This window comes from Humulus lupulus, chromosome 5 (genome assembly GCF_963169125.1).
Source record: "Humulus lupulus chromosome 5, drHumLupu1.1, whole genome shotgun sequence".
NCBI lineage: Eukaryota > Viridiplantae > Streptophyta > Magnoliopsida > Rosales > Cannabaceae > Humulus > Humulus lupulus.
Genome location: NC_084797.1, coordinates 165,188,289 through 165,211,947, shown reverse-complemented (window position 1 = coordinate 165,211,947; position 23,659 = coordinate 165,188,289). Strand labels below are relative to the sequence as shown.

The window sequence follows — 23,659 nt, the reverse complement described above, 5'->3', positions numbered from 1 at the left end:
ACTGGAATCGATCTATATGAAGTTATATTTGAAAATATTTTGATTAAATATGGATTGAGGGGATTATTTTTAACCATTTGACAATACATAGAGTCTAAAACAGTATTTTTTTTAAAAGAAATGGTTCATCGTGGAATTAAGCTAAAACACATAGACTCCAAATGGTATAAACCCTTTTATTAATACAAGTGCATTTCCATTATTACAAACGAAGTTCAAAGAAGACTTATAGTTAACATGAGCTAAAATTTTCCATTTTTATAAAGTGGTCATATATATTAATCAATCTTTCTGGCCAGATAGCGATAACTGGTTCATTAATCAAACGTTAAACCTGAACTAAAGAATTTCTCCTTCATCATGGTTTACACACACTTAGCCATGATTGGACTAAGATGATTAACCCAATCACCAACCCCCCCTTTCCAAAAATACATCTTGTTTTCAATTTGGATTAGGGTGTCTTTACCGTGTGTGTTCAACTCCAACTCTTTCAAACTGCTAAAGCTGCACAAGTTTGATATTTGGTCAATGATACATTGGCTCTCTCCCTCTACGGAGATGGAAATCCCACAAAATTAGCAAGCTTTTTTACTTGAACCGTGAAGTCTTTCCTCGATTCCTCGTACTTTAAGACAACACTTTTTCTGGCTTCTCTAAGCTCTCTTTCCAATACCCTGAAAGATGCTTCCAAATTGGACCAAAACCAATACGACCCATGTAGAACTGGTCTATGAATTCTTCCATGATCCAAGGCTCATCACTTCTATTTGGTAAAAGTTGAACAAAATGCCAAAATGAAATGAGTACATCAAGAGGGTTTCGAGCTATGTAGACGATTTTACATTTATAATGGTTGACTGGTGAATAAACCAAGGAAGCATAGGGCACGTGGGTGGAAAAGAGTCGAGGAGATGAACAAATTTGAAATATATTATTCTTATCGTCAGCTAATGAAGAATAGGTTTGCATCTCTAAGATGGGTAAGAGGTCGTGGGGGTTTGTAGTAAGTGAATGAGTGTTGGATGGTGCATAGTGGTGGCGATTAACAATGGAATATATTATAGATTTGGCCCAAATGGTTCCTGATTTAGGGTGGGAGCCCAAAAATGATGTCTTGGTCAAGAGCTTGGAAATGTCTTTGAAAGCCGATGATGTTAGGAATACGTTCTTGTATACACCAAAAATCTTGGAATAAGAAGAGACCATGTTTTCTCCATGCTTTCGCTTGAGGAAGCTGGGAAACTAGAGCCATTATTTCTTCATCTTCTTCATTTTGATCGGAGCTTCTTTTATCTTCTTTTTGTGGACTTGTTGGTGTTGTTGTTCAACATCATATATTATTGTCAAATTTGATCAATTGAAGATATATGCATATATAACCTACATACCCTTTATATACACCCATTTACATATAGGTGCTCTATTATTTGGCCCTCTATTAATGTTTGGCTTTTAATTATTTTTTAATGCATAACGTGCATACATTCACCTATATATATTTATATATATGTCATGGATAACATTATATATATTATCCTATAAAATGTCTTGTAGCTGATATAGCGCCCTACTAATGCAGGGTTGTTACACTATGTATTACAAGTAATGTTTAACTAGTTAAGCGAGTCATTTGGACTCAAAAGTGTAATTAAAGTTAAACATTAGTTTTGGTATTAAATTTTTTGGTCAATGGAGATAAAATTTTCATTAAAAAGGTTTAAACTTCTACAAGGGATCCCAAAAGTCTTAAACAAAAATACATTGGTAATAAAATTTACAAAAATAGCCGAACTAAGCGGCAAAATCATGCTAACGCTCTAAGTTATCCAAAAGTATCTCGACTGTGGTGGCCGAGCAGGCTGAGTATTTACACGCCACCTCTAGATCTCTCCAACTCATGGCTGGTCTAGTTTTCCTTTGCCCTTACCTGGACCACAAAGCACCCGTGAGCCAAGGCCCAGTAAGAAAACTCAATTAAGTTAAATAGGTATTCAGATAAGCATTAATGTCAAATGAATGCTTTATAAATCACAATCAAATTCATGTTGATCTTTCAACAAGTATAACGGCTCATGCTGAATAGATGCATATGGCACCCCTGTAATGGCCATGCCATAACGACCTACATTATGCATGTATATTGCAGATAACAACCTTCAACCGATCAATCACAAACGATAACCGATCATTACAAACAATTATAATAATAGAAGCATATCCAAAGCTAACAATTAAATTTAAAAAAATACAAGGCATAGTCATAACCTTAATCGATAATCAGGGCCAATGCCCTCCACTTGGTGCATGCGCCAGTTTTCTTACCTCGAGTCCTATGCAAATAATGGTATGCAACAACTTCATTTTAGTGTCTTTTTATGATGTGTTATTGTGGTAATCTTGATTCTTTTTATTTGTTTTGTGCAAGATTATGCTTGTGTTTGTCTTTGTTGTAGGTCGGTGCTATGAATCCTGAGTAAAACCCAAAAAGAATAAGAAATGGTGGAAAAATGGAGCTTTTGGTGATTGTTCAAGTCAAATTGGCATTAAGGATGACTTAGAAGAAGTTTTTGATGAAGTTGATGAAGGAAGGATTTAAAATGGTCAAATTCTTTAAAAAAAAAATAGAATTAGAGTCGTGGCATGGGCTTAAGGACCGCGACTCTTTCAAAGTCAGAAACTACTCAAATATGGCATGAAATAATGTCGCAACATGCCCTTTAGGGTCGATGCATGATGAGTGGCGAGCAAACCTTCTGGGCATTTTGAAGACATGGGCCACAGCATGAGACAGCCAGTATCACGACGCGCCTCCCCGAAGAGAAAAAAAATACCATTTAGGTTTAAAACATTAAAGATTAGGTTTTTAATTACGAATTTTAGAGAGTTCTTGACGACTAAGCTTATTTTCTGCATTTTCCTTCTTCAATTTCTTTTCAAGTTTTGGATGTTAAAGATGATAAGATTTATTTTTTATGGAGTTAGCTTTGTTTTCCATGAACTAAACATTTTTCTCCAGGGTTTAATATAGTCACTTTGGGTCATGTTAATTTTCTATTAAGTGCAATTTTATTCTTAATCTCTGTTGGTTTGTGTTTAATGCTTACAATTTATTGGTCATTTATTGTATGATTTATGATTTTAATTTGAGATCCGATGGGGGAGAGTTAAATATTCTATAGCCATTGAGACATAGATTGCATATATGACGATAGCATTTGTTGACGCAGTTCTTCGCCAACAGGTAAATAGAAGAAGAAGAAGAGAAAGAGATTAGTGCTAATAATGAACCGTACCAGATATATGATCTTAGAGAATGAAAGAGGTGACTCAAGACACGTTTTTTAAGTGGTTCAAAGGTTAAAATCCTTCTACTCCACTAGTCAGTATTATTGATATATATTGGGCATTTGATTACAGAGTCTTTTTTACAATTGAGAGTCCAACCCTTATTATCTCCCAGGGTCTCCATATTTATAGGAGAAGGCACCTGGGAGTTGGTAAGAAGGTCATCTCATGACCCTCTTACCTATCGTATCAACTCTGTGACATTCATGATTAATTCCTAAACCTGACACATAAGTGTTGTCAAATCAATAGGAAAGGAGATAATGGGCCGCACGGCCCAACCCAGTCGTGGGTGTCTAAATACGCACTTTCCTGCTGCGTGTCCGAGAAGTCAGGGGGATATCAGACACGTGATGTCTGATATATGCACGTTTACCTTGCACGTGCAGACTTTACAAAGGGTCATAGCCTCCATATCCAGATCGTACCACTAGCTGGATACTTAACTCGACCTTCAGCCTTCAGAGTCCGGACGCAGGTCCTAGGCAATCTTGGCAAAGCCTTGGGTTATCCCGAGCTAAAGAGGTATGACCTCTTGACGGGAGCTCTGGTCTTGGGGATGTCCATGGGATAATCATGATTAGGTCGCAGCTCCGACTACTAATCAGCCCGTGGTAAAATCAGGGCGTACATCTGCCCCCCAAGTCCCTGCTCGTGGTATGCCACGTCGTATTGGACCACAGTAGGGGCTTTTAGGCTTCCCCATGGACTCTTCACATTCCACCTCTTACGCAGGCGCCTGATACGTGGAACATCGTGGTTGGTGACGGTACGTCTTATGAGAACCGCATTTAATGGCCTAGCCTAGGCCTAGCCGTCGTTTCGTATTTCGAGTGGAGGGCCTTGGATCCCTCACCAGGGTCATCCAACGACCATCTACACGTGATCCTTCACGTATATAAAGGGGGTGGCCACCCTACGCATGGGCCACCCTTTCATTCGAAATTTTTCCAAACTTCTCTCCTTCTTCTCTCTTCATTTCAGAAGAACAAACCCTCTTCTCTGTGGCTGCTACTTTCAGCGTTCAAGAAGCTCAGACGCACGGATTTCTTCAAAGCTTTGGAAGCCAACGCACCGACGCAGCTTTCATCAAGGTGATACCTTTATCCACCTCCCAGCCAAACACTGTAAGTTTCCTGACCATGTGCGTTTTGAAAATATATGTCACTGTAGCTTAGGTAAAAATTTTACTGTAGCCGCATGCAAGGGTTTACTGGATTTTGTAGACACGGAGGGAGAAAGCCCTTTTTAGGTTAGGGTATCTTTGCTGTAGGAAATCACTTAAGAGTATGGTTTTTAGGATGCTTTTTCTGGGGAAAATTTCTGGGTAGGAGGTTTGGAACTTTGGGGTGCAAAACCGAGTAACTTAGGGAACACGCCTCACAGGCGGTTTTGCAATTTTTTCCTACTGAAACTTTCCCCCCAAGGCAAATTCTATCCTGACCCTCCTGACACACGAATTCCGAGTAATCGGGGATCTGTTGGGAGCACAGGCGCGTGTTCATAGAACCGCGTGGTCTCACTCTCCACGGGCTAGGCTTACCTCAGCTCGTGCAAATAACATTTGATTTTCCCCTCACGCTTGGGTCGCCTTTTCTGAAATGTTTTCTTTTGTTTGTTAGGCGACCAGATGGCAACAAAAAGGAATTCCCCACAGAAGACCGTTGGAAGCTCGGCCTCCCAGCAGGACAAAGGCAAAGCGGTGATGCCGGACTCTCCGATCCCCCGCTTTGGGCCGGCAGTGGAGAAGGAGCTCGAGGTGGCTCCTGATGCATTTTTTGAGGCGGAGAGGATCGTCTCTAAAATGACCGACCAGGTGAAGATCAAAAAGATCTTCCTTTCCCACAACATCGCGCTGGGGAAGGCGTCTGTGGTGGCCCGACCTGCTGCAGATGGCGAGCGGAGCTGTGCGCCGCTCGACGAATCGTTCGCGTCCTGGAGCGGCGAACATTTTAAGGCGGGGGCCTTCCTCCCACTGGATCAGTATTTTGCTGATTTCCTCAATTATGTGAGGTTGGCACCATTTCCGCTCCCGCACAACTCCTACCGCTTGCTCGCATGGTTGAAGTATTTGTTTCAGAAGCACGAGTGGGAGGTCCCCACTCCTGCAGATATTTTATATTTTTTCTGCCTCAAAGCCAGCCCAGACCAGCGGGGGCGAGGCGACGGGCTTTACTACTTAACCCGATTCCCCAATACGGCTGCGGTCATCGAGCTGCCCAGCCACCCCAACGACTTCAAGGATCAATTCTTCATGTCGACGGGGTTCAGGAATTGCGAGCTCCACTACTTCAATCATCCTCTTAAGTATCTTTTCTCCTTAGCTCATAAGTTAAGTGTCGTTTTAGCTCCTCCCGTACCCCTTTCTGACTTAGGCTATTCCTGCAGCCATCTTTGCGAGGACAGAGAAATCCGTGACCCTCGGGGCCCAATACGAGACGCTGGCGAGCTTGCCCCATAGCGAGAAGGATTATCGCGTGCTCGTAACAGACGAGACGATGATAGCCTGCAAGCTGATTTTCCCGAATCAGACTTTAAACCTTAGGAGGCCCCGGGGGCTTCCCCCAGCTCGCGACACCAGACCCATCATCGTGGAGGAGGTTGCGGAAGACGAAGATGAGGAGGACGAGGGCGACGAGGTTCTGCTCGTGAGGAACAAGAAGCGGACCTTGGAGATCGCCCCGGTGACGGGCGAGGAGAGGACCCAATCCAGAGCAGCCGCAGGTCCTTCTGGCCAAGGTAACCCTTATTTGTTTAGGAGTCTAGATAGGGCCACAGCAGCCCCCGGCTGGCTAGGTTCAATCCTAGGCAGATCGTCCATCGTCACCGAAGGGATCCGGACCTGAACATGACCCTGCTCCATTCCATCGACCGGCTTATGCTGGATTACCAAGATAGCCGACCTAGGGGTACCGTAGTAGTAGATAACACCCTAGCCTTTAGGTCGATCCTATTCGAGGAGTATGGGACCAACCTTCGCTCATGGCCATCACTCCGGAGGGGTGACGTAGCTCCGGGGCTTAGGCAGTATGTAGACGAATCTAGCCCGGAGTCAGACTCGGGCCCAGAACTTGCACCAGCTCGGGAAGTGATTGACTTAGATTCTTCCCCGAGCTCGGGGGGTAGGATTCCCTTAGTATTCATATACTTTTTACCCCTTGGTTTTTGTATCTGTATGGTTGCTAACTCTTACTAATCATGCTTTTGTTTTGACAGACGAGATGTCTCAGCCCGAGGAAAGCCTGTGAGGTGTGGTCTTCGGGGGGAACCCCTCAGCTGGGCCAAGAATGAAGAGGGTCCGGACGTCCAAGAACGCCGCCGGGACCCCCACCAAGTCTCCTGCAAAGGAGAAGGACCAAGCCCCAGCTGCACAGGTCGCAGGAGCGGTCCTTCCTGTTGCAGGGGGAAGCAATATGCCTCCACCAGCTCCGCGAGTTCCACTCACCGCCCGGGACGCAGTAACGGAGGTCGAGACTTCGGCCATCGTATCCTCCGATGTGGGCATACCAGTCAATCCCCAGGACCTGGAGAAAATCCCTGAGGCCTTTCGGGGAATGGTGTATAAGTCGGCGAACTACGCCGTCAGCCATATATACAAGTTCACCGAGAAGGAGCTCCGGGCCATCGAGACAATGAGCCCGGTGGGCGTGCTGGAGTCTTCACTAGGCATGGCCATGATGGTAAGCCAACCTTAACTTTTGCGGTTTTTTACTTTGTTATTCTTTGCCCTACTTTTTCCTAAGGCAATTGTCTTTCCATCTTTGCAGAGCGTTGTCGCCCTTCACCGGAGCACCGTCAAGACCAAAACTCAGCTCGGGGACATGAAGGATGAGCACCAGACTACCCTGCAAGCAGCCAAGGATGCCTTGGTAGCCTCTCTGGTCGAGTTGGAGAAATCCCGTTCGAAGATCCAAGAGCTCGAGTCCTCCCTTGCCACCTAGAAGACGGACCTAGACGCTGCGAAGACTGAGGTCCAGGCTGCACAGGATGCCCTGGAGGCCGAGCGGACAACTTCAGAAAAGTCCATGGAAGATCTGTTCTACCATTGCTGGGTCTACAATCCAGACGCAGACTTTTCTTTCATGTCGGCGAGTCTCTGGGTGCGCTAGCTGGTGAAGTTCCAAGCTCGCCTTGATAAAGAGGCGCCCTCGGAGCCCGGGGATGGCTCTGGCGCAGCTGAGCAAGGCGAGACGGCGACCTCCAAAGGACCACCTGGTGGAGCTTAGGGCATTTCTTTTCTTGTGCCCCCCCAATATAACACTCTTTTTTTTTTTTTTTTATGTAACCTTTGCATGAGGTGCTTTCACCTCGAGACAATTTGCTTTTACGCTTTTAATTGATCTTCTCTTTTTGCCTTTACGTATTTCGGTTACAATCTTTTCAAAAACTTAGTTTATGATGATCTTTATCCATATCTCGACCTCTTTAAGGAGAAGAATGATCAATAGATTTAAATCAACTTCTAAGTTTTATGACCTGGTTAGGACCAGGAACTTAATTTGAAAACTTAGTTCGTGTTAACTTTTATCCATATCTCGAGCTCTTTAAGAAGAACAACGATCAATAGATTTAAATCAACTTCTAAGTTTTATGACCTGGTTAGGACCAGGAACTTAATTTGAAAACTTAGTTCGCGTTAACTTTTATCCATTTCTCGAGCTCTTTAAGAAGAACAACGATCAATAGATTTAAATCAACTTCTAAGTTTTATGACCTGGTTAGGACCAGGAACTTAATTTGAAAACTTAGTTCGCGTTAACTTTTATCCATATCTCGAGCTCTTTAAGAAGAACAACGATCAATAGATTTAAATCAACTTCTAAGTTTTATGACTCGGTTAAAACCAGGATAGGACTTAGTTATCGTTAACCTTTATCAGTATCTCACGTTTTTAAGAAAACAACGGTCAATCGATATGAATCAACTTCTAAGTCGTTAAGGAGACCTGGTTATATCCAGGTACCATATGCCCCCCAAGTAACTGGGAAAGGGTCTGTCGTGGTTACTTTATATTACACTTGCAAATATGCATAAAAAGTTGATTTTCATTAATACACAAAAAGTGGCCTTCCAAGCCTTACAAGTGAATTATTGATAATATTTCTTTAAGTGGATGGCGTTCCAAGTTCGCGGGACCGCCCCTCCATCAAGTCGAGCTAGCTTATAAGTTCCCTCCTTGATGACTTCGATGACCTGGTATGGTCCTTCCCAGTTTGGTCCCAAAACTCCATCTTTAGGATCTTTTCCGGCGAGGAAAACTCTCCTTAGGACCAAGTCGCCCACGCTAAAGGCGCATTTTTTGACTTTGGTGTTGAAGTAGCGAGTGATTTTCTGCTGATAATGGGCGAGCTAGAGTTGCGAATCCTCTCGCCTTTCATCAACTAGATCGAGGGAATGGCGTAGGAGCTCGTGGTTTGGATCTTGGTCGTAAGACTGGACTCTATGCAAAAGAAAATTTATTTCCATGGGGAGGACTACCTCACTCTCAAAGGTTAGGGAAAAGGGAGTATGACCCGTAGGAGTCCGATGCGAGGTCCGGTAAGCCCATAGGACCTGGGGGAGCTGTTCTGGCGAGACCCCCTTCGCTTCATCTAATCTCTTCTTGAGGCTTGCCTTTAGGGTCTTGTTGACAGTTTCAACCTGGTCATTAGCCTGAGGATAGGCCACGGAGGAGAAACTTTTTATAATTCCATGTCTTTCACAAAACTCGATGAACAGGTCGCTGTCGAACTGAGTGCCGTTATCGGAGACGATTTTCTTAGGCATGCCTAATCAACGGATGATGCTTTTAACCACGAAGTCAAGCACATTTTTGGACGTTATCGTTGCCAACGACTCTGCCCCAGCCCACTTAGTAAAGTAGTCGATGGCTACCACAGTGTAACAGACCCCGCCTTTTCCAGTGCGGAGGGCGCCAACCAAGTCTATCCCCCAAATGGCAAACGGCCATGGGGACGAGATCATCTTCAGCTCGACTGGAGGAGCTCGGGCAACTGCAGCGAATCGCTGGCACTTGTCGCACTTCTTCACGTATGAGATCGAGTCTTTGGACAGAGTTGGCCAGTAATACCCTTGCCTGAGAACCTTTAAGGCCAAGCTCTGCCCCCCAGTGTGGTCTCCGCAAAATCCTTCGTGCACTTTCTGCAGGATGGCCTTTGCTTCACTTGGAAGAACACACCGGAGGAGAGGTAGGGAGTGGCCGCGCCGGTACAATACACCATCGATTATCGTATATCTCGGAGCTTGATATAGGACTCGCCGTGCATCATTACGTCCTTCAGGCAGCTTGCCCTCGACGAGATATTCAAGGATGGGGGTTATCCAGGTCGGCCTAGTGTCGATCATCTCGACCTCTGTCCTGTCTCCTTCTATATTTGGTTTTTCCAAGAATTCTATTGGTACCAACCCCAAGGTCTCCATCTCTCCGAAGGTGGAGAGCTTGGCAAGAGCATCTGCATTAGCGTTCTGTTCCCGAGGTATCTGTTCGATCGATCCTCCCTCAAATGCGGACAGCTCAGCTTTTACCTTTGCCAGATAGGCGGCCATCTTGGGACCCCGCGCTTGATATTCGCCCAGAACCTGGTTTACCACGAGCTTGGAGTCACTGAAGCACTGGACAGAGCTCGCCTTCAACTCCTGGGCTATCCTTAGCCCGGCTAACAAAGCTTCGTATTCGGCCTCCTTGTTGGAGGCCTTGAACCCGAACCTCAGCGCCGAGTGGAATCTATGTCCCTCGGGGGATATCAAAATGATTCCAGCCCCGGAGCCGCTTTCGTTGGATGAACCGTCCACAAAGATCCTCCACAACGATTGGGGTGAGGTGATCCAGGATGATTCCTCTGCTGGGTCCTCCTGGAATCCCGTGCATTCAACCACAAAATCAGCCAGGGCCTGACTTTTTTTAGCACTTCGCGGAGTGTAGAAAATCTCGAACTGACTGAGTTCGACTGCCCATTTTAACAAACGTCCCGATGCTTCAGGTTTTTGCAAAACTTTCCTTAGAGGTTGATCGGTCATGACATGTATTGAGTGGGACTGGAAGTACGGCCTGAGCTTTCTCGAGGCCATAATAAGGCAGAACGCCAATTTTTCCATTAGTGGTTATCGGTATTCCGCCCCGAGAAGTCTCTTACTTATGTAGTAGACTGGCTTTTGAACTTGATCCTCTTCTCGCACCAGTACGACACTGGCTGCATCCTCAGTGACAGCTAGATAGAGAAAAAGAGGCTCTCCTGCCTTGGGTTTGGATAGCACGGGCGGCTCAGCCAGATGTGCCTTCAGGTCGAGGAATGCGCTTTCGCATTCTACTGTCCATTCGAATTTCTTGTTTCCTCAGAGCAGGTTGTAGAAGGGCAAACACTTATCGGTGGACTTGGAAATAAACCGGTTAAGGGCTGCCACCCTTCTTGTCAAGCCTTGGACATCTTTCCGCGACCTGGGCGAAGGAAGCTCGAGCAATGATCTGATCTTGTCGGGGTTTGCCTCGATTCCTCATGTATTGACTATGAACCCCAGGAATTTCCCTGACGCGACTCCAAAAGTGCATTTCTGTGGATTGAGCCTCATGCCATATTCCCGTAGTATCTTAAAACATTCTCCCAGGTCAGAAACATGGTTATCGGCAGTCTTTGACTTGACTAGCATGTCATCAACGTACACTTCCATGTTTTTTCCGATCTGGTCCGCGAGCATTCTATTTACTAGCCTTTGGTAGGTAGCTCCGGCGTTCTTCAGACCGAACGGCATGACCTTGTAACAATAGACGTTAGTTGGGGTCATGAAGCTAGTGTGTTCCTGGTCCGCCGGATTCATCGTGATCTGATTGTAGCCTGAGTACGCGTCCATAAAGGACATGAGCTCGTGCCCCGCCGTGGCATCCACCAACTGGTCAATCCTTGGCAATGGAAAATAATCCTTGGGGTAGGCTTTATTCAGGTCGGAGAAATCGATGCAGGTCCGCCATTTCCCGTTAGGCATTGGAACTAGCACAGGGTTTGCGACCCAGACTGAAAACTTGGCTTCACGGATAAAGCCACATTTATTTAGCCGAGCTACTTCTTCTTCTAGGGCTTCAGCCCGGGTTGTTCCTAAACGTCTTTGCTTCTGAGACTTGGCAGGAATGCTTTTATCCAGATGAAGCGTGTGCATGATAACACTCGGGCTAATCCCCACCATGTCCTCATGGGACCAGGCAAATACATCTAAGTTATCCCGCAGAAACGTAGTCAGCTCCGCCTTCCTCTTGCCGCAAAGGTTTTTCCCGAGCCTGACCGTCCGTGACGGATTCTGCGGGTCAATGTTCACTTCCTCGAGCTCCTCAATCGCCTGGAGTTCGGATCTGTCCTCGCCTATTCGGGGGTCAATATTCTCACTTAAGACGACATTTTCCCCCTTGGCTCTTTGAGGTTTTTCAATCTCAGGATCTACTAAGGGTTCCTGAGATTCCTCTTCACTCTGAATGGCCATTGCCAGCTGCCTGGGTTTAGATTTTCCCTTCATGGAAATGTTGTAGCATTCCCTGGCAGCGAGCTGATCGCCCTGGATAGTGCAGATTCCTGTTGAAGTAGGGAACTTCATGGCGAGATGTTGAATGGACGTGGCGGCCTCGAAGGCTATGAGCGTAGGTCGGCCCAAAATGGCGTTGTAGGCAGCGTAGCAGTCTATGACCACGAACTCGAGTAGTTTGGAGACTGTCCGAGATTCTTCTCCTAGGGTGATCACCAACTCGATCGTCCCTATCGCCACTGATCCTTCTCCCGAAAAACCATACAGCATCATGGAGGTTGCCTTTAGCTCGGCGAGAGTCAAACCCATCTTCTCTAAGGTGGATCGGAATAGGAGGTTCACCGAACTCCCGTTGTCTATTAGTACCATCCTCACTCTCCGGTTGGCGAGCTGGACTGCTACAACCAAGGGGTCATTGTGAGGGAACTGGACATGGCCTGCATCTTCCTCCGTAAAAATGATTGGTTGCCTCTCCAATCGCTGCTGCTTTGACTGACGCTGTTCCGGGACGAACTCCACTCCGTTATGAGCCTTTAGTTCGTTCACGTATCTCTTTTGGGCGCCTCTGCTCGTGCCAGCCATGTGCGGACCTCCAGAGATGGTGGATATCTCTCCCCCGACCACGGGAGGAGGGACATCCTGATCTACCCGTGAGGCATACGGAAACCAGATGGGTATGCCGTCGCTGCTATATTGGGGGCGAAGAGTTCCATCTCGTCCCCTGAATCATATTCGTCTTTTTCTTTTTCTGATAGGAGCTTCCTCATCATCTCCTCCTTCTGAGTCAGGCGCTCGAGGGTTTGGTCCTGATATCCTTGGTTATTCTGGGGCTGTTCAACAGCTCCGGATCCACTGTACATATTTGGTGGGTTATTGCCCCTCCTATCTTGAGATAGGTTATTTGGGACATTCCCTCCATTACGTACTTCGGACAGGGCCCCCCCTGAGCGAGCCTGGCCATCTCCTCCTGCTCTGTCCCCTCTATGAGAGTTGAGGTGATCTCGCAGGTCACCTCCCTGGGTGGTCTGGTGACTTTGTGCCGAACTTAAACGCTGACGCAGATCTCCCCCAGAGAGATCACTCCGGCGACTGCCGGTCTAGTGGCTCTTGCTTGATAGGCTTGGAGTCCGCCTTTGGTGGTGATGACCTGAGCTTTCCCCTGGCGCCCTGCTACGTCAGGAAGGTCCAGCTGATTGCGGGTTTCTCCTACTACTCCCATAGGCTGGGATGTCTCAGACGGGCCGAGGAGGAGATTGATATCTGATTGGAGAAGGAGGATGCCTGACTGGGGAGGCGATCCTAGTTCCGTCTGGATGGATCAAGTTTGGTGAGGGCCTTTCGGCCCTGCCAACCTGCTGGTCCTGCGTCGGGCGATTTGGACGAGGCGCAGGACGGTCGTCGGGGACGGGCTGACATCGCGAGCCCTCCCCGGATCTCCTTCGAGAATTTCCTCGAGCTCCCCTGGACGTTCTCGAGGATGGTTGGGAGCTAGGAGTCGACGTCCTGACCGAACGGTTGTATTGCTGTTGTCCGGCCCTAGGCATTTCCTCGAAGTTTGGCTCTTGTCAGTGTGATGAAGGGGTGGAGTTGCCTGCAGGAAGTCTATCTGAACGGCTATGCTTGGACCGGTTACCCCGACGAGACTTAGGAGCCTCGCCTTGCCTCTCTCCGACGTTAATGCCGGTTGTGAGAGGGGGTAGTCGGGCCAGCATATCCTGGATTTGCTGACTAGCTGTTGCTAACTGGCTCCTCAGCTGAGCATTCTCCATCTCCACCGCAGTATAATAACATGGGTTCGGATTAGGCAGCCGGGGCGCCGAACTACCAATATCATCTTGGCCAGCCGGATGCTTTCCTGGCCGCTGCTGGGCTTCAGGAACTTGTTCACCAGGGATGGTAGTATGATGAGCCTCCTGCCCATCATGTTGTTCTGTCTCGTTACCATGCCTGGACCGAGTAGTCACCATAGTTGGAAGTTTGCAACAGCACTAATCGAACTTGCTCCCAATGAAAGCACCGAACTGTTGTCTACATTAGTGGATATTAGTAAGTATAGCAAGCTTACGCGATAATTATATTAATTGATTGTAATGAAAAAAAAATTGGTGAGCATGAATTGATTCAGATGCATTTTATTTATTAATCATGATTTTGAGAGCTTTTATTTTTGTTTGGACTTATGTGAATTGGAAGAATGTGTTGACTGAAATTCTGGATTATAAGTTGATTTTCCTGAAGATTATATAAGTGTGTTAGTCATCATAGCTTGAGGCGTGAATTATTTTTGTTGGCTTGATTTAGTTGTGTTGGTTCTTTAGGTTCTGAGTTTTTTCATGTGAGTTTTTGTCCTTTGTTCGATGGAGAAAAAAGAGTAAGTTTGGAGGAGTTTGATAAGTCCATTTTAGTGTCGTTTTAGGATGTGTTATTGTGGTAATCTTGAGTCATTTTGTTTGTTTTATGCAAGATTACGCTTGTGTTCGTATTTGTTGTAGGTCGGTGCTATGAATCTTGAGCAAAACACGAAAAGAAGAAGAAATGATGGAAAATGGAGATTTTGGTGGCTGCTCAAGTCAAATTGGTATTAAGGAGGAGTTAGAAGAAGTTTTTGATGAAGTAGGTGAAGGAAGGATTTAAAATGGTCAAATTCTGAAAAAATAGAATTAGAGTTGCAGCATGGGCTTAAGGGTCGCGGCTCTAGCAATGTAAGAAACTACTCAAATTTGGCATGAATTAATGTCGTGGCATGCCCTTTAGGATCACAACATGATGAGTGGCAGAGAGCAAACCTCCTGGGAATTTTGAAGACACAGATCGTGGCATGAAACAACCAGTGTCACGATGCGGCTCCCTAAAGAGAAAAAAAATACTATTTAGGTTTAAAAACATTAGAGATTAGGTTTAAAAATTAGGTTTTTAATTACGAATTTTAGAGAGTTCTTGACAGCTAAGCTTATTTTCTGCATTTTTCTTCTTTAATTTCTTTTCATGTTTTGGATGTTAAAGATGATAACATTTATTTTATTGTGTTAGCTTTGTTTTCCATGAACTAAACATTTTTCTCTAGGGTTTAATGTAGTCACTTTGGATCTTGTTAATTTTCTATTAAGTGCAACTTTATTCTTTTTCTTCTATTCTTAATCTCTACTGGTTTGTGTTTAATGCTTACAATTTATTGGTCATTTATTGTATGATTTATGATTTTATTTTGAGATCCGAGAGGGTTGAGTTAAATATTCTATAGCCATTGAGACATAGATTGCATATAGGATGATAGTATCTATATTATTTGTGTAGTTTTAGGGTTATGATGTTTAAAGCCTGCTATGGTCCTCTCTTGATGATGCCTTGTCTTCTGTTTTTATAAGTATTTTGTCTTTGTAACAAAAGCAATATTTGAGTTGGTAACAAAAGCTGTCTTTGAATTGGTATCAACTGAAACATATAGGTGTAAAGATTTAACTACAATGGTAATTAAGTAAGTAACATTCTGAGTGCATAATCAATTGCTGATTTTATGTCTATTACTTTTCAGCTTTTTCATGTAGCTCTTTCTTCTTCTTTTTTATTATTATTATTCATCTCTATCTACCCTCAATTAACTAACTTGCTTAGTTTAATAATCAAAAGTAAACAAAGGCTAGTTGTTTTTTTCTTATTTACTATTTTTATCATTTAATTTTCTTGTATCTTTTTTCTTCTTATTTACTATTTTGTTTTAGTAAGGATATATAATGGAATTTGGATTGGAAAATCTGCAGGGATCATGACGAGGTGACCTTTGGTCTTGCAGCTTGACAAGACAAACGAGGGAGCTCAGAAATACGCCGAGTTTCTTCACCTTTGCAAGAGGAGATTCACAGATTTTGGTATGTGGTGTATAACTTAAAAATAAATTTGATTCGTATCTGTTTGTACATGATCAACTTGTTGCTCATTTGTTCTTCACCATTGCAAGAGGAGATTCACAGATTTTGTTCTCATTTGCTCATTTGTTCAGTTCTTAAGTTACATAATTATTTTTGCCAAAACTTGAGAAGAGTGCTGGCAATTAGGGAGTCAGAAAATCTGAGGTCAAATTTAGGTAAAGTTCTCAAAACTTTTGATTTTTATGAATTTGATCCCAGAAACTTGGCCTTTGTTTTTTGGGAAATTTCTCATGCATAGTTCAAAGTACTGATCAATAATAAAAGAGTTCTATGCTTTTCTATGTGAATGCAAGGATGTGTTGGATGAGGCAACTACAATGAAACTTTTAGAGAGGTAACTATCTACAGGATCCTATGTAAGTTAATCACATTTTTCATTCCAATATGAAAGCAATAGCTAATTCTTTTCTGTTTTAGTTTAGAGTTGTAATTAACTTCTTTTCTGTTTTAGTTTACAGCATCTTAATATTAAGTTGTAAATGATAGTCTGGCAGTGTAGGGATTTTTATAGTATTATTTTATATAGTTTGTTTTGTGGGAAATTCATATGCTTAGATTTTTCTTTCTTAATAGGCTGATATGACCATGTTAGAAGACGAACTACCAATAAAAAGATGACTTTCATCAGCCCTTGTCAAGGTATAAAGAAGAAAGTCTTCTGTTGTGCTTTAGAATTATGCTGCTGAATGTTTCTTTCATTTTCATTAAGTTTTAGGTATTGATAGAGTACTCTGTTTGGCAGTGGAATTTTCTCTCCGTTCATCTCTTAGCTTATTGTTTTAAGTTGCATGTTTTGTTGCTTCAGTCATTTTGCATGGTAGTACATCTTGCTATACCCTGTTGTTTCGTCAAGTTTTTGAGTTATTACAAAGTTCATTTAAACTTTATATGCTTACAGGTGGAAACTAGCTTAAGTCTTATGTTCTTAATAATAAAAGGACTTTTTTTTACAATGTGCAGGTATATTGAGATGATTTCTTTGGAGCAATTCTTGACAACATTTGTAGTTGAGGCCTTTAGAATGGAAGAATGTATTTCACTAATTTTTGTATACATTTCTTGTTTTGTATTTAGTGATAAAGGAATCTGAATTGGGCATAAATTATGTTGTAATATGATTTCTTAAGCCTAGACTAGCAGACTAAATATTGTAATTACATTTGATTAATTAATAAAAATCTATTTATGTTACCTTATTTGGCTTCAACTTTCATATTTGTTTTCCTAGTTTTGTGTAAGTAAAAAAAGATTATGTTTCTCTAAGCTAATATAACTAAAGTGTAGTATAACACAAAAAATGTGTTATACTAAAGTGTAGTATAACACAAAAAATGTGTTGTACTAAAGTGTAGTATAACACAAAAAAAGTGTTATACTAAAGTGTAGTATAACATAAAAAAAGGTGTTATACTAAAGTGTAGTATAACACAAAAAAAGTGTTATATAATCGACTATAAATAACATAATTAACCACCTATCTATATATTAAAATAACACAGAAATTGTGTTATTGTTGACAGTACAATAACACATCTGTATAACACTGATAAAATGTTATGTAAAGTACCCTGACCTACGATAACATAGTCAGTCTTAACACATCAGAAAGTGTTATCGTATGTTTTGATAACACATTTTCGATGTTATTAAAATCATTTTTTCTTGTAGTGTACCCTACGGACTAGCCCATACTTACATCTTGGGAACTCGGTAGTATAATTTAGTGAGAGTGTTAATCATAGATATGAACATCTATAACTTCCGATAAAGAAGTAAAACGATGATTTCCTTTTAGTTTAGTTCGAGGTGCTAAGTGATAGATATCTCATTTAAGTAATTAATATTAGTTTACTGAAATATCATTTACAAGGAACTAAGTGTTTTATCGATAAAATATAATAAGGGGTAAAACAATATTTTAGTCCCATCTCACTTTAGACTGTCTATAGAGGATTGAGTGATAATTATGGTTGTAACAATGGATGATTAATAACGTATCTATATTTGTTATAGAGCGTACTATGAATTCAAGAGTGCAATTCCACGTCTTTAGTGGAGTCACGAGTAATTAATAAGCTAGTAAAATTATTTGTTAAATTTATGATAACTTATTGGAGCTTGATTTCATAGGCACATGGTTCCCACAGTACCTTGGATAAAATCATCTAGATAGTCTCAATTAATTGATTTAATCATCAATCAAAATTATCAAAGTTGACCCAGTCAATTTTGGATAATTTCACAGAGTTATACAATTTAGAGAAGAATAGAGATTTTATGGAAAATTTATTAATTAAGACAAATTGGTGTCTAAATTAATAAATAATTTTAAATCTTGGTTCAATTTATAAATAATTAATTTGATAAAGGATGTAAATAATTATTTAATTAATTAATCAATAGAAAGTAATACGGGCCTTAAATTTAAGTCCAACTGGCTTATAATCAAATGAGAAATTTCACAGGCCCATTGCCCGTGAGAATTTCGACCTAAGGGCTGAATTTACCAATTATTTTATTGATTTTTTAATTAAATAAGTGACCTAATTGAGCCTTTAAAAGGAATGCTAAGTGAGAGTTGAAAACATATGAACATAATATCAAGTTTGATGCTTTTGGATTTTAGACTCTCTCTACAACAAACGTCATTTTCTAAGCCTCTATATTCTCTTCTCTTCTTCTCTCTCTGTATCTATCTCATGTGTTGATAGTTTCCCACTCTAGTCTAGGTTATTCTAAGGATAATGTGGAAGGCTGTGAAGAACTTAGAAGATTGGTTGAGTTTCTTGGTGATACCCTGCGACAGAAAATACAAGGGTTAGAGAAACTGAAGGAATGACTTATTCATTATGTTGCATATAATGTAAATGTTCTTATCATTATCTCTGTTTAAATTAAATTATAGAAACATGTTCTAGGTTTTCTTGTATTAATTCTTTTAATATATGATTTACGTGAAAATAAATAAGATCTTGTATAAGTAATTCCCTACACAACAAACCTAGGGCTAAACTTTCCTTTCTTCCCAAACCTTTTCACCCCTCTCAGCAATGAGACTTTGAGAAAGACACAGTCTCCCACCTGGAACTCTACGTTTTTGCACTTCAGATCTGAGTAGCTTTTCTTTCTACTCTGTCATGTGAGCATTTGAGCTCTAATCTTCTCAATAACCTCACTAGTCTTTTGAACTGGCTCAAGGCCCAAGTATTTTCTCTCACCCATTTCATCCTAATGGATGGGTGATCTACACTTCCTACCATAAAATATCTCATATGGAGCCACTCTGATAGTCGATTGGTAACTGTTATTGTATGAAAACTCAATCAAGGGGAGATACTTGCTCCAGGATCCCCCAAAATATAGTACACATGCCCGTAGCATATCCTCTAATATTTGAATCGTCCTCTTTGACTGTCCAACTAACCCTCCTTTATCCTCTCCAGAAATGTAGACTGTAAAGTAATATTGGCTAACTGTCCCACCACAAATTCTATCCCCACTCTACACATATCCTCTGCCGATTCCCTGGATATCTGCTTTAAGCTATAAAGCTATCATGGGCCTATTCGGCTCAGAGCATCTGCTACCATGTTGGTTTTCCCTGGATGATAAAGAATATCACAATCATAATCCTTCATCAGCTCTAACAAACGTCACTGTTGCATATTCAGATCCTTCTATGTTAAAAATTACTTCAAACTTTTATGATTACTGTAGATCTCACACTTCCCCCCATACAGATAGTGTCGCCACATTTTCAGTGAGAACACCACAGCCGCCAACTCTAAATCATGAGTAGGGTATCAATGCTCATATTTCTTTAATTGTCGTGAAGCATAAGCAATCACCTTCCCAGCCTGCATAAGAACACAACCTAGCCCCTGTCTCGATGCATCACAATAAACATCAAACTTCTCCTAATCTAAAGGAAGACTCAATACCAGAGCAGTGATCAACCACCGCTTCAACTCTTGGAAACTGTTCTCACATCTGTCTAACTACACGAACTTTAAGTTCTTGCATGTCAACTCTGTAAATGGTGTTGTGATTCTTGAGAATGCTTCAACAAAAAACCGATAGTACCCGGCGAGACCAAGGAAACTCCTAATCTCTAAGGCACTCCTTAGCCTTGGTTAATCCCTCACTACCTCTTTCTTAACCGAATCCACCATAATCTCATCCTTACTCACAATATGACCTAAGAATGTTACACGAGGAAACCAAAACTGACACTTCTTGAACTTAGCATACAATTTTTTCTCCCTCAACCTCTAAAGTACGAACCGGAGGTGCTGCTTGTGCTCTATCTCTAACTGAAAGTAGACCAGTACATCATCGATCAAGACAATCACAAACTTTTCCAAATAATCATTGAATACTCTATTCATCAGATCCATGAATGCTGCTGGGGCATTGGTCAATCCAAATGACATGACCAAAAGCTCATAATGCCCGTCTCTCATGCGAAAGGTTGTCTTCGAGATATCCTCCTATTTGATCCTCAGCTGGTGATAACCAGAACGAAGATCAATCTTTGAGAACACCATTTTACCCTACAGCTGGTCAAATAAATCATCGATCCTTGGCAGTGGATACTTGTTCTTGATAGTCAGCTTGTTCAATTCCCTGTAGTCGATGCACATCCTCAATTTCTCACCCTTCTTCTTCACAAATATCACTGGTGCACCCCAAGGTGAGAAACTAGGTTTAATGAACCTCAAGTCAAGTAACTCATGTAGTTGTACCTTCAACTCCTTCAGTTCTACCGATGCCATTTTGTACGGTGCTCTAGATACTTAAATTGTTCTCGATGCCAACTCAATCTCACGATGCAGCGATAACCCCAGAAGATCGTCTGGGAATACATCTAGGAGCTCACAAAAAATCTGGTCTCTTTTAGTCCAACAGGTACACCCTTAGCGGTATCCACCACGCTAGCTAGGAATCCCATGCAACCTCCTTGTGATAGGTCTCTAGCCTTCAGTGTCGAGATCATAGGAATGTGATGCCCATTCACAACACCCACAAACATAATTGGGTCCCCTCCTTTCGGCTCAAATATCATCGTCCTCCTCTTACTGTCTATGGTTTCCCTATACTTGGCTAACCAATCCATGCCCAAAATCATATCAAAGTCCTCCATAGCTAACTTGATCAGGTCCACTGACAACTCCTTACTATCCCCTTCTACTAGTAGAGATCTAATCTATCTTCTAGAAACTACCAACTCCCTAGTAGGCAACAAGGTTCCAAACCCCACATCACATAGATCACAAGGTCTACATAGTCTATCAATCACTCTACTAGATACAAATGAATGCATAGCACCAAAATCAATCAATACAATATAAGTAGAGCCAGTGCTAGAAACTGACCAACCACTACTGAGGGACTCACCGCGGCCTCTGACTGGGTTAGCATGAACACTCGGGCTGGAGTCAAACTTTCGCCCTTCTTCTGTTCCTCTTTCTTCACTTGTCGGCAGCCTTTTCGGGAATTTCCCCATACCCCGCAAAGGAAGCATGCCTTAGAATGACATTATATCAAATGGTACCTCCTACACCTGGCGCACTCAAGATAACTTATCCTAACCTCATTGTCATCTTGGCGAACACCCTAAGCACCCCAAACCCTTCTATAGATGCTCAAAATTCCACGCTGGTAAAAGACTCAAAGTACGTGCTTAGGTCCCATGTCCCTAGGTGTGTATTGGGAAATCTTGACAAACGAAGCCCTAGCAAGTGTGCCACCCAGGACCCCCCGTCTTGCGCCTCGCGAGCCTAGGAGGTGTGCCACGCGATGCCCCTACACGAGGTCGTCCCCCCACGTCTCCGCGAGGCTGTTATGCCCTTGCCTCACCTCACCACAACCGTGCCGCCAGGGCCTCGCGAGGGACGGCCTCGCCTGGCCACGGCCATGCCACCAGGGCCTCGTGATGGATGGCCTTGCCTAGCCTCGGTCGTGCCACCAAGGCCTCGCGAGGGATGGCCTCGCTTTTCCTCGCCTCGGCTGTGCAACCAGGGCCTCGTGAGGGATGGCCTCGCCTCAACCGTGCCACCAGGGCCTCGCGAGGGATTGCCTTGCTTCGCCTCGCTTCGGCCGTGCCACCAGGGCCTCACGAGGGATGGCCTCGCCTTGCCTCGGCCGTGCCACCAGGGCCTCGTGAGTGATGGCCTCGCTTCGCCTCGCCTCGGCCGTGCCACCAGGGCCTCACGAGGGGTGGCATTGCTTCACCTCGCCTCGGTCATGCCACCAAGGCCTCACGAGGGATGGCCTTGCCTCGCCTCAGCCGTGCCACCAGGGCCTCGCGAGGGATGGCATCGCTTCGCCTCACCTCAGACGTGCCACCAGGGCCTCGAGAGGGATGGCCTCCCCTCGCCTCGCCTCGCCTCGCCTCGACCGCACCAACAGGACCTCACGAGGGATGGCCTCCCCTCACCTCGCCTCGCCATAGCCGTGCCACCAGGGCCTCGCGAGGGATGGCCTCAGTCGCTCATGAATGTCTTGCGCGCCAACAGGCGCCTCGCTAGGAGTGGCATTTCGCGCGCCTATAACCCACATCTCATGGGTGGCCTTGAGGTGTTTTGGGCATCTTGCGACAAGAGGCCCGTCTTGCACCAAGGGCCCAAAAGCCCCGTCTCGCACCGCGACCCATACATGCATCAGGTATCTCACGCCCCACACCTCAAGATGGTGTCTCCTATGAGGACCTATGGAGGCTCCAGCATTTAGAGGTAAAAGACCAAGTATAATTCAAAAAGATCGTACAAGTACAGAACTCATACGGGGTACGACCTTTAAGACCTCGTATGTCTGATCCGAATACCCATGCCAGACAAGTAGTGGGAGTAATAGGAGAGGGGACATGGCATGTATGTTTCTAACCAGATGTCAGAGTCAACACCACCACCACCACTACGCCTGGTGCCACTCCTCTAACACTCGTACTAAATAAGTAGTGGAGACATCCCCACGGAATCTGACCATGTACTGGAACCAACACCACTACCCCTGAGACCACTCTCCTGACAATGTATTTGTGTACCATTTGGTCCCCTGGACCACAATGTATCAGGAGCCATTAGAGCCCACTATAAAAGGAACCCTACTTCCACATGGAAGGGGTTGGAAAAAAAACTATAGCTGGTAGCAAAAGAGAAATACAAGTTCTTTCCTCCATTTTTCTTCTGCAACTATTTTCTAAGTTTCTGTTTATATTTTTGAAGTTCTTCATTTATAAGCACTATACTTTAATTTTTCTAACTTAACTTTGTTAACGAGTTCTCACCGTCAACAGCTTGGTGCCGTGTGTGGGAAGAATAAGTGTCAAGCCACTGTTCTTTAGTCGATTCCGATAAGAAAGAGATGCCACGATGTTTGAAACTATTGAGAGAGCCATGAGAGGTGGAGGTCCATCTTAACGAAGATCAGCTAAAAGCCCTTATGAAGGATCCGATTCCACCCACAAATGTGGAGGCCCCAAAGGAGCCTGAGGTTCACGGAGATGAAAAGTAAGCCTCGTCCCCGGCAGTCCCACCTAAGGAGGATCATCCAAGGCCAACGGCTGCCCCAGCAAGGCATGCCGGTGAGTTCCTGCCTCCAAGGCCGCCGCAGGTGCCAAACTCCGGTCGGTAGGATCCAGGCACATTGGCGCACAGACCTGACAAGCACCCTCGGGTCCACTCCGTGAGCTCGAGTTCTAGATCTCGATTCTACGAAGATGAGATATGTGAACTGCACCGTAAGAACCAAAGGCTAGAAACCACCTTGGAAAACATGCAAGAGGTGTTAAATGGCCTGTTGCAAGGGAGATCAAACGTAACACTCCCTAAGAGAAAAGAGGGAGGTCAAGAGGGGGCAGCAACCACCATCCCAGTAGA

General features: G+C 43.7%; 1 long non-coding RNA gene and 1 pseudogene across 1 annotated transcript; one reads left to right on the top strand and one right to left on the bottom strand.

Moving 5' to 3' along the window:
- Positions 1-317: 317 nt before the first annotated feature.
- On the bottom strand, positions 318-1,209 carry LOC133779642 (cytosolic sulfotransferase 15-like; annotated as a pseudogene).
- Positions 1,210-15,905: 14,696 nt separating this feature from the next.
- On the top strand, positions 15,906-16,975 carry LOC133833820 (uncharacterized). Its single transcript, XR_009893145.1, has 4 exons — positions 15,906-15,934; positions 16,073-16,135; positions 16,353-16,418; positions 16,740-16,975. It is a non-coding gene; the product is annotated as an uncharacterized LOC133833820 (long non-coding RNA).
- The last annotated feature ends 6,684 nt before the right edge of the window (positions 16,976-23,659 follow it).